The sequence below is a fragment of the Tamandua tetradactyla genome, chromosome 6 (genome assembly GCF_023851605.1).
Source record: "Tamandua tetradactyla isolate mTamTet1 chromosome 6, mTamTet1.pri, whole genome shotgun sequence".
Taxonomy (NCBI): domain Eukaryota; kingdom Metazoa; phylum Chordata; class Mammalia; order Pilosa; family Myrmecophagidae; genus Tamandua; species Tamandua tetradactyla.
This window is the reverse complement of record NC_135332.1, coordinates 47,646,682-47,654,898: the sequence shown is the minus strand read 5'-3', so window position 1 is coordinate 47,654,898 and position 8,217 is coordinate 47,646,682. Positions and strand designations below refer to the sequence as shown.

The 8,217-nt window shown below is 40.4% G+C and overlaps 1 pseudogene; it reads left to right on the top strand.

Annotated features, from left to right (window-relative positions):
* The first annotated feature begins 7,347 nt into the window (after positions 1-7,347).
* Positions 7,348-7,774, top strand: LOC143686007 (uncharacterized protein KIAA1143 homolog pseudogene; annotated as a pseudogene).
* Positions 7,775-8,217: the final 443 nt, after the last annotated feature.

Here is an 8,217-nt window from a genome sequence, read left to right as displayed (position 1 = left end):
CAATTTATATCCCACGCCATCCCTCACAGGTGCAGGGAAAGGGGAGTGAATGGGGGAGCATAAGGGTTAATGGGAGCTTCTGCAAACCACCTTAATCAAAGAGACTGTTTGCTGGCCTATTAGTTCAAATAGTTTCATCTTGTCCAGCTGAGATGTGTTCTGGCTCTGGAGACTTCTTGTGGGTTTTGTGTCTTTATGTGTGTTTAAGTTAAAGATCCTCACGTAATGGGGCAGGAGTTCTCATCTGCCCTGTTGTGACACATTGGTGTGTTGGGACCAGTTGTGAGGTGCATTGCAAGTAATCTCTTATTTCTAACAGTAAAAATATCGAGGTTTGCAAATAATTTACTTAAAGTAGATCTGAGTAGAATGAAAGTTATTCTAATAATATTATTATACCCATTGACCCATGATGTAATTTCTTTAATGGGAGAAAAAAGTATGGCATTTGAGCAAGGTTCTGGAAATTGCGTGTACCCACAGCCTGTCTCAGCCATGCCTTATGCTCCAGCAGGGAACAACAGCTACTGCAGCAATGTTCACACTTAGTTACATAATAACAACATTTTGGATTGGATATTGGATGCTCCTCTCCATCCTCCCCCCAAAAAAGGTTGTCATGTCCAAATCTGGGTACACTTACATCATCGTATTTGACATAGATACATCAACATGGTACATGAATCTTCCCCCCAAATTAGCCACAGTTCTTGGTAGAGAAACCAAGGCTCTAGAAGTCCCTTTTAGTGGCCCGTGCTTTCCCAGGTGTCTCTGAAAGGAAGCATGAATATAGTTGGGTGGCCATGGCCAATGGAGGGCTAGTGACTGACCTGATGGAGTTCAGGATACTACAGTCCATTGGCACCTGATGTGCACAGCTGTCCCAGTCTACACAGAGCTAACATAAGGTGATAGGGCTGCAACATCTGCCTGCCCTCACTCATTATCAAGATGGGTTTGACTGTAAGCAAAATATTAATGGAGAGGAGAAGATCCAAGTGTAAAGAGAAGTTTTCTCCTTGGTGTCCCAGAAAGTACCTCACTTAGACCTTCTGCTTAAAGAGAAACCCAAATGAATATAGAATCTAAATCTCTATTTGCCTGTTTATTGGTGTTTTCTCTATATTATTGACTATGGAAACTGGGTTTAAAGATGGGGAGAAAGGAACTAATGGGATGAAGTGAACTAATCACTGTGGCAGGTGCTCAACATATTTCATCTCATATAATCTTCAACACTCTAAGATATGGGTATTATGGAGGTGGGCATTGTTGGTTTCCTACCAGCATCCACTGCTCTCTTCCTTCTCCCTAAGAGAGGGAATCCTCCCTCATGAAACTTATGAGGCTTGAGAGGAGCTAACAGATCCCCAGCTCCGTAAGTGAATACTCACATCACAGGTACAAACCAGTTATGGTTATCTCATTTCCTTTGCTACTGATGTATCCCAAAATTCAGACTTAACCAATCAGTCAAAAACATTTCCTTGGTGACTATTAGTTCAGGGTGGTACCAGACTAAAGCTGGCCTACTTAGCCTAATGAAATCGTTATTTATTCCATGGTTGGCAGTAGGTGATCTCTTGCTCCCATAGGATGTGAACCAAAAAGAATTCTATCTTCCGTTGCCACAGCAGCATTCTTCAGAACATGAAAACAGCAGGTCCAGCCAACATCGAGGGTATGAAATAGGGGATGCTATGCAATAGTAGTCCCTGTTACATGAGCACATTCATTACGAGCTATACCGATTCCAGGATGGGTACTGTTACTGTCAGCCCAGAGCATCCTTACCAATGTAAGAATCATCTCTATTTTATTAAAATAAATAAAAAGAAGTTCAGAGAAGTAAATAGACTCACCTGAGATCATAGAGCAAGATTTCTTAATCTTGGCATTACTGGCATTTGGGGCCGAATAATTCTTTGTTGTGAGGGTCTGTCCTGTGCACTGTAGCATGTTTAGCAGCATCTCTGATCCTACTCCACTACATATCAGTAGCATCCTCCAATTAGAAAAATAAAAAATATCTTAGATATTGTCAAATGCCTTCTGGGGGGGCCAAAACTGCTCCCCACTGAGGACCATTGTCGTAGAGTTACTAGGTGGCAGAGGGAGAATCTTAGCTCCCTCTACATTTCTAGTACTAAGAGAAATTTGCATATTACCTTCTGACTCCTTTCCAACACTTTATTTGCATATATATCTTCTTTTAAAAATGCATTCTACAAAGTTATGAACTGTTTTTGTGAGATTTTCAATAACAGGGAACATATTTTGGAAGAAGCTGATTGATAGAGTGGAAAAGACCTCCACATTTTAGTCCTGGTTCTGGCAGGAGCATGCTGTGGAACATTAGACAGCTCATTCAAACTCTCTGAAATATTGTGTGATCCATTCTCCTTCTCTTTGCTTTTAAAAAGAATTTAATTTAGTTAATAAAACATAGACCAAAAGCCATAAAGTGAGAAGCTTTCTGTTTCCTCTTTCCCCTGCTCTCCAGCCATGTAACCCTCACCTTTTCCCTTGCTCTGGAGCCACCAACATTTACCAGTTTCTTGTGTGCATATGGTTGCATGTGTTTCCAAGAAATATTTTGAAAACACATATTGTAGTTTAATAGCCCCCCAAAAGGCATGTTTATGTTCAAATCCCTAGAACCAGTGAAAGTTGCCTTATTTTGCAGATGTTAGGTTAAGGACGTTGAGATGATATCATCCTGGGTTAACCTGGTGGGTCCTAAATCCAATGACATGCCCTTATTAGAGACAGAAGAAGAGAAGACATAGACTGAGGAGGAAAAGGAGATGTGTCCACAAGCTAAGGAAGTCAAGAAATATCAACAGCCACCAGAAGCTCAAAGAGGCAAGGAAGGATTCTCCCCTAGAACCTCCAGAGGAAGTATAGCCCTGATGACACCTTGATAATATACATTGTTCTGCTCCCTCCTTCCTTAACTTAAACTTTCATTCTAGAAATCTTTTCATATTAATATTGTTTCATTTATTTATTGCTGAATAACAAGTGGCCCAAAGACTTAGTGACTTAAAATGATCAATGCATCAGTTCATGACTCTGTAAATTGGGAAGAGCTCAGCAGGGATGGTTCATCTCTGCTGCCAGGGATGACTGCTGCTGAAGTTGGAATGTACAAGACTGCTTCATCAGTTATATGTCTGGTGCCTCAACTGGGAGAGCTAGAATAGATGGGGTCTGCTAGCTTCTCTTGCTCCCCATGAGGCTCTTCTATGTGGAAACTTGAGCGTCCTCATAACATGATGTCTGGGTTGCAAGAAGTGCTTCAAGAGGTGAGTCCTAACATGCAAGCTGGCATCACACCTTTGTTTACATTATACTTGCAGTGCCCAGTGCTAGTCACATGCCTCAGCTCAGAATCAGTATGGGAGGAAACTACACCAGGGCTAAATACTGGGAGGCATGGTTCATTGACTTGCATCTTTTTCCTTTAAAGCCTACGTTGGCATATAAAGTAGACAAACTTATTCCTTCATTCTTTTCAATAGCTGCATAACATCTCATTATCTGGATGGACTATATTTTATTTCATGAATCACACACTAATTAATATTTTTGTTGCTTCCAAACTTTGTTATTAAAATAAATGCTGCTGCAATATTTTTATTTACACATGATTTTGCTTATTTGTGAGAAAATTCATAGGATGAATATCTAGCAGAAGAGGTACTGGCCAAAATGACACATATATGTGTAATTTTGATGGTGATTAATTGTTTAACTGCCCTCCACATATTGTACCAAGTTTATGTTCCTATCAGTAATATATGAAAGTGTCTATTTCCCAACACCTTAGATATCCCAGTCATCAAATGCCTTTGTTTACGTGTGCCAATATGAAATGTGGAAAATGGGATTCTCTTTGGGTTTTAACTTATGTTCCTCTTATGAATGCGATTAAGCATGTTTTCATATTTTTAAGACCCACCCATATTTTCTTTCTATGAATGGTGATTATTCCCTTCTCCCATTATTTGAAGATTGTTGATCTTTTTCTTGAATTTTAAGAAACTTCTTATATATTGGAGTAATTTACTCTTGTTCATAATATGAATTGAATAACTTTTCTGATTTAAAAAATAAGACTTTCTTCCACACAGAAATTGGATTCCATATGGTCTAATTACTTTCTTATGCCATAACTTTTAGAGTTTCTCATACTTAGAAAAGGCATTCCACATTCAAAGACAATATGGCAGTTCACTTTACCTGCAGTTCATTTTGGTGGACATTGTGAGGAAGGGATACAACTTAACTTTTTTTTCAGACAGCTGCTCAATTGTCTCAATGATGCATATTATATAATCTACTCTTTATCCATTAATTTGGGAAATGCCACCTCTTTCATATACTAAATTCCCTTACGCATTTGGTTCTATTTCTATTTGCTGTTCTGTCCCATTGCACTGTCTGTACATTCATGTGCAGCATCATAATTTTTAAAAATATCCTTGCTTTGTACTATGTTCATACTATGTTCTGAAGTTGAGCTCATCTTGTTTCAAGAACAATCTGTTGTTATTTTTATTTGCAATTTCATTAAAATTTGTAGACTAATTTAGGGAGACGCTCCTTGATTTCTGAATTCTCTTCCTATCCTGGTCTTTTCCTGGGCCTGATCTTGGTTACCTGTCTTAAGCTGCCTGTTTATTAGTCTTTCTATCATTCCTCCTGTGGGACCATTCTTTGTACAAGATGACCTTGTGCTATCTGGTTGAGCAGGACTAAGAGTTGGTGAGTCTCAGGGATGGCAAAGAAGCAGGTCAACTGCTAGGTGTATAGTCAGGGGTACCAGAAATATCGGGGTAGACAATTCTGAGGATCAAGTTTGAAGAGGTCCAAGGGTGATGGTAACCAGGAGAGTGAAGAGAAGAAGAGAGACCATTCAGAGCAAAGGCAGTGTATACAGAATATAGTCCCAGTGCCTCTCCCTTGGAATCTCATGCCTGTTTTGAGGGCCTTTACAGAGGCATGGCAGACTTGAGATAGGCCAAGGTGAGCTCTTCCTGGGTCACCTGTGCATACAGGTACCGATAGGGAATTTGTTTCAAGAGGCAATACAGTGAGTGCAGAGGACTCTGGAATGGGAGTCAGACTCTAATCCCGGCATGACCAATTTGTTCGAGACAATGACCCCAATACTTAATACCTTGTCTACAGAGTCAAGGTTGAACTACAGTATCTCTAAAGCTCTTTCCAGATGTAACATCTTAGGAAGTTAAAGGACCACCATGATCTAGTCCCAGCATTCCTTTTCAATTGCATTGCCCATCCTCCCCATTTTATGTTCCAACCAAACGGAACCACTTGTGCCTTCCCATATATCTTAATACTTTCTTCATCTATGTTTTTATGCATGCTCTTCCCACTACCTGGACTATCTTTCCTGAGTCAAATCCGACCCAAACTTAAATGCCAACCTCAGATTTCACCCTCTCTCTGATATCCCCTCTTCTAATCAGAGCTTCTGGGTTTACAAGGAGCAGGGAATCATTCAAGCTAGTTCAACCAAAGGAAACTTTATTATTAATCTCCAAGGGGCAATGCCATGTATTCCAGTGACAAATCTAAAAGGGAAGGAGTCTGATTGGTGCCACCATCTTCTGGGTCCAGGTTGTGACACAACCCCGCTCCTCCCTGTCCCCTTCTTTCCCTTCCCCCCACCACCGATCTAATCAGCTGAGGCCCAGTTTTCAAAGGCAAGGGGTAGGGGGTTAGTACAATGGTTTGGAGCAAGGCTGCAGCCAATGGCAGGGGCTGGTTCTTCAGAAAGGGATGTAGATGGAATGGGCTTCCCCAAATATGTCCACCTGCCCCAGTCAGAAGGAAATGCTCCTTTATTATGGTATTTTTCACTCCAGAGTCTAGTGCCATGCCTGGCATATGTGCTTAATATCTGTCTAATGGATGAAGGCAAGAATACACACACTCACGTCCTACCCAAGGGGCCCCTTCCTTGCTCAGATCAGATGCTCTATAATTCTGCCTTGTTCAACCTTCTCCCTTCTTCTTAGCAGTGCTTAACCAGTGCTTTCCCCTCCTGTTTGTAAAAGGGAAAACAACCTCAGCAGCCCTTTAAATGTCAGATATCAGCTTGTTAGAAGGAAAGTGAATAAATGTGTTTCTCTGCTCTGGTCCTAAGCCACAGCCTTTGATAGGGAAATGTGCATGCTGTTGTGAGAGCAGCACAGATAGCCCCCCCCGATATGGCCCCCATCCCTCCACGGGGGCAGGGGATGGCGTCCAGGAGCCCATATCTATAGAAATCACTATTTAATTGTGTTTTAGAATGCTACTGACCTCGTGACCTATTAAAATGGAAAATGTACTTGCCCTATGCCCTGGCAACTCTGTTTCTAGGTATATATCCTTGAGAAACCCTGCACATGTTCAGCAGGAGAACTGAATAACGATGCACACTGCCATATTGCTTAAAAGATGATCAAGATGTAAACAACCTAAATGTTTATCAGTCAGGGAAGGAAAAACACATTCTGGTATATTTACATGATGGAATAAAATGAATAAACTAGGTCCATCAAGCTAATATGGATGGTCTCAGCATACTGAATGAATAAAGCAAGTAGCAGAATAATACATCAGTATGATAAGATTTAAGAGAAAGTTTCAAAAACATGAAAAGTAAACTAATACAGTTTTACAGCCATGTTTGTATGTTTCTGTGGGTGTGTGCACAGTAAAAATATAGAAAGTCATGGACAGGAAAGAATCAATTAAATTTATAGTCCTGATTGTTTAGGGGGATTAAAAAGGGTTTTAGGACTGAAATGGGGGACACATGCCTTTAATTTTATCTGCAAGATTATATTTATTGCGTGTATATGTATAAATAAAATATATCTGAAACAAAAACAAGGGAAACTTCATCTGCTTAATTGACCAGTGAAAAGCATGACTCCCAGGAAGAAGGAAATGGGTCCTTCCAGATTGCCGAGAGCGCATCTCATTAAGATACAAAGCTTCTTAAAAATGTTGTTTTAAATATGTTAAGTTCATTACACTATCTCATGCCTTAGAGAAAAAATAATCTTGGGGGTGCAAAGGTAGCGCAGTGGTAGAATTCTCGCCTGCCATGCGGGAGACCCGGGTTCGATTCCCAGCCCGTGCACAGCCCCCCACCCCCCAAAGCAAACAAGCAGGCAAACAATCAAAGAAAATTCAACAAATGGTGCTGCAATAACAGGACACTCACATGGAAGAAAGCATGAAATATGAACCCCACCATACAGCTTACAAATAAATAAATAAATAAAATAATCTTAGAGCAACAGCGAGTGAGCGGAACCAAGCATGGCACCTGCCCAGACGACGTTTGGGGCTGGCTTCAAGGAAAGGGCCTTCCCCTATAGGGAAGGGCCCACTGTTGAGACCAGGCGAGTCCAGCCTCAGCTCTCGGATGAAGATGAAATCAACAGTGACAGAAGTGGTGGTTTTAAAAAAGGGAGACCTATCAGCCGAAGAAGTGATGGAAATGAAAGCAGAGATAAAGGCTACCAAAACAGATGAAGCAGCAGCTCAAGCTGATGAAAGACTCATGCATAGAAAATCAGCCAAGCATCCCTCAGATGAGAAAGATTCAGGTTTAACGGCAAGCTCAAAAAAGAAGATGGCAAATGAAGGTGAAATAAATAAAAAGAACTCCGTTACAAAGAACTCACAAAAACAAATCAAAAAAAGCAGCCTCCTACCGTTTGGCAATGAATATGAAAATGAATAAGCGTGCACATTTTGGACTAGTCTCCTTGGACGGTGTATAGTGTATTTTTTAAAATAACTTCTTTTCCTGCTTTAAAGATCACAAGTTCATTAGAGAAGATTTAGAAAAGACAGAAAAAGTTTAATAAGATAAAAACTATGACCAACCGTCAGTACCCCTCTGACTTAAAATGCCAACTGTGTAAAAGTTAATTACCATTAACACTTCGTTATTTCTCATATGTGGGTGTGCCTATGTAAATTATATATTTTTTAAACAAAATTGAGATTTTATTGTCTATGTCCAGTGTCCTGCATCGCACTTGACATTAAACTATGAGCATTTTCCGGGTCAAGAAAATTCTGTACCTGACATTTATAGCTACAAGGGATTTCATAAATGGAACCCCTGTTTCATCTTCCTTATTAGTGGAACCCTGCTTAAGATGGGGTAGAGGCTAATGT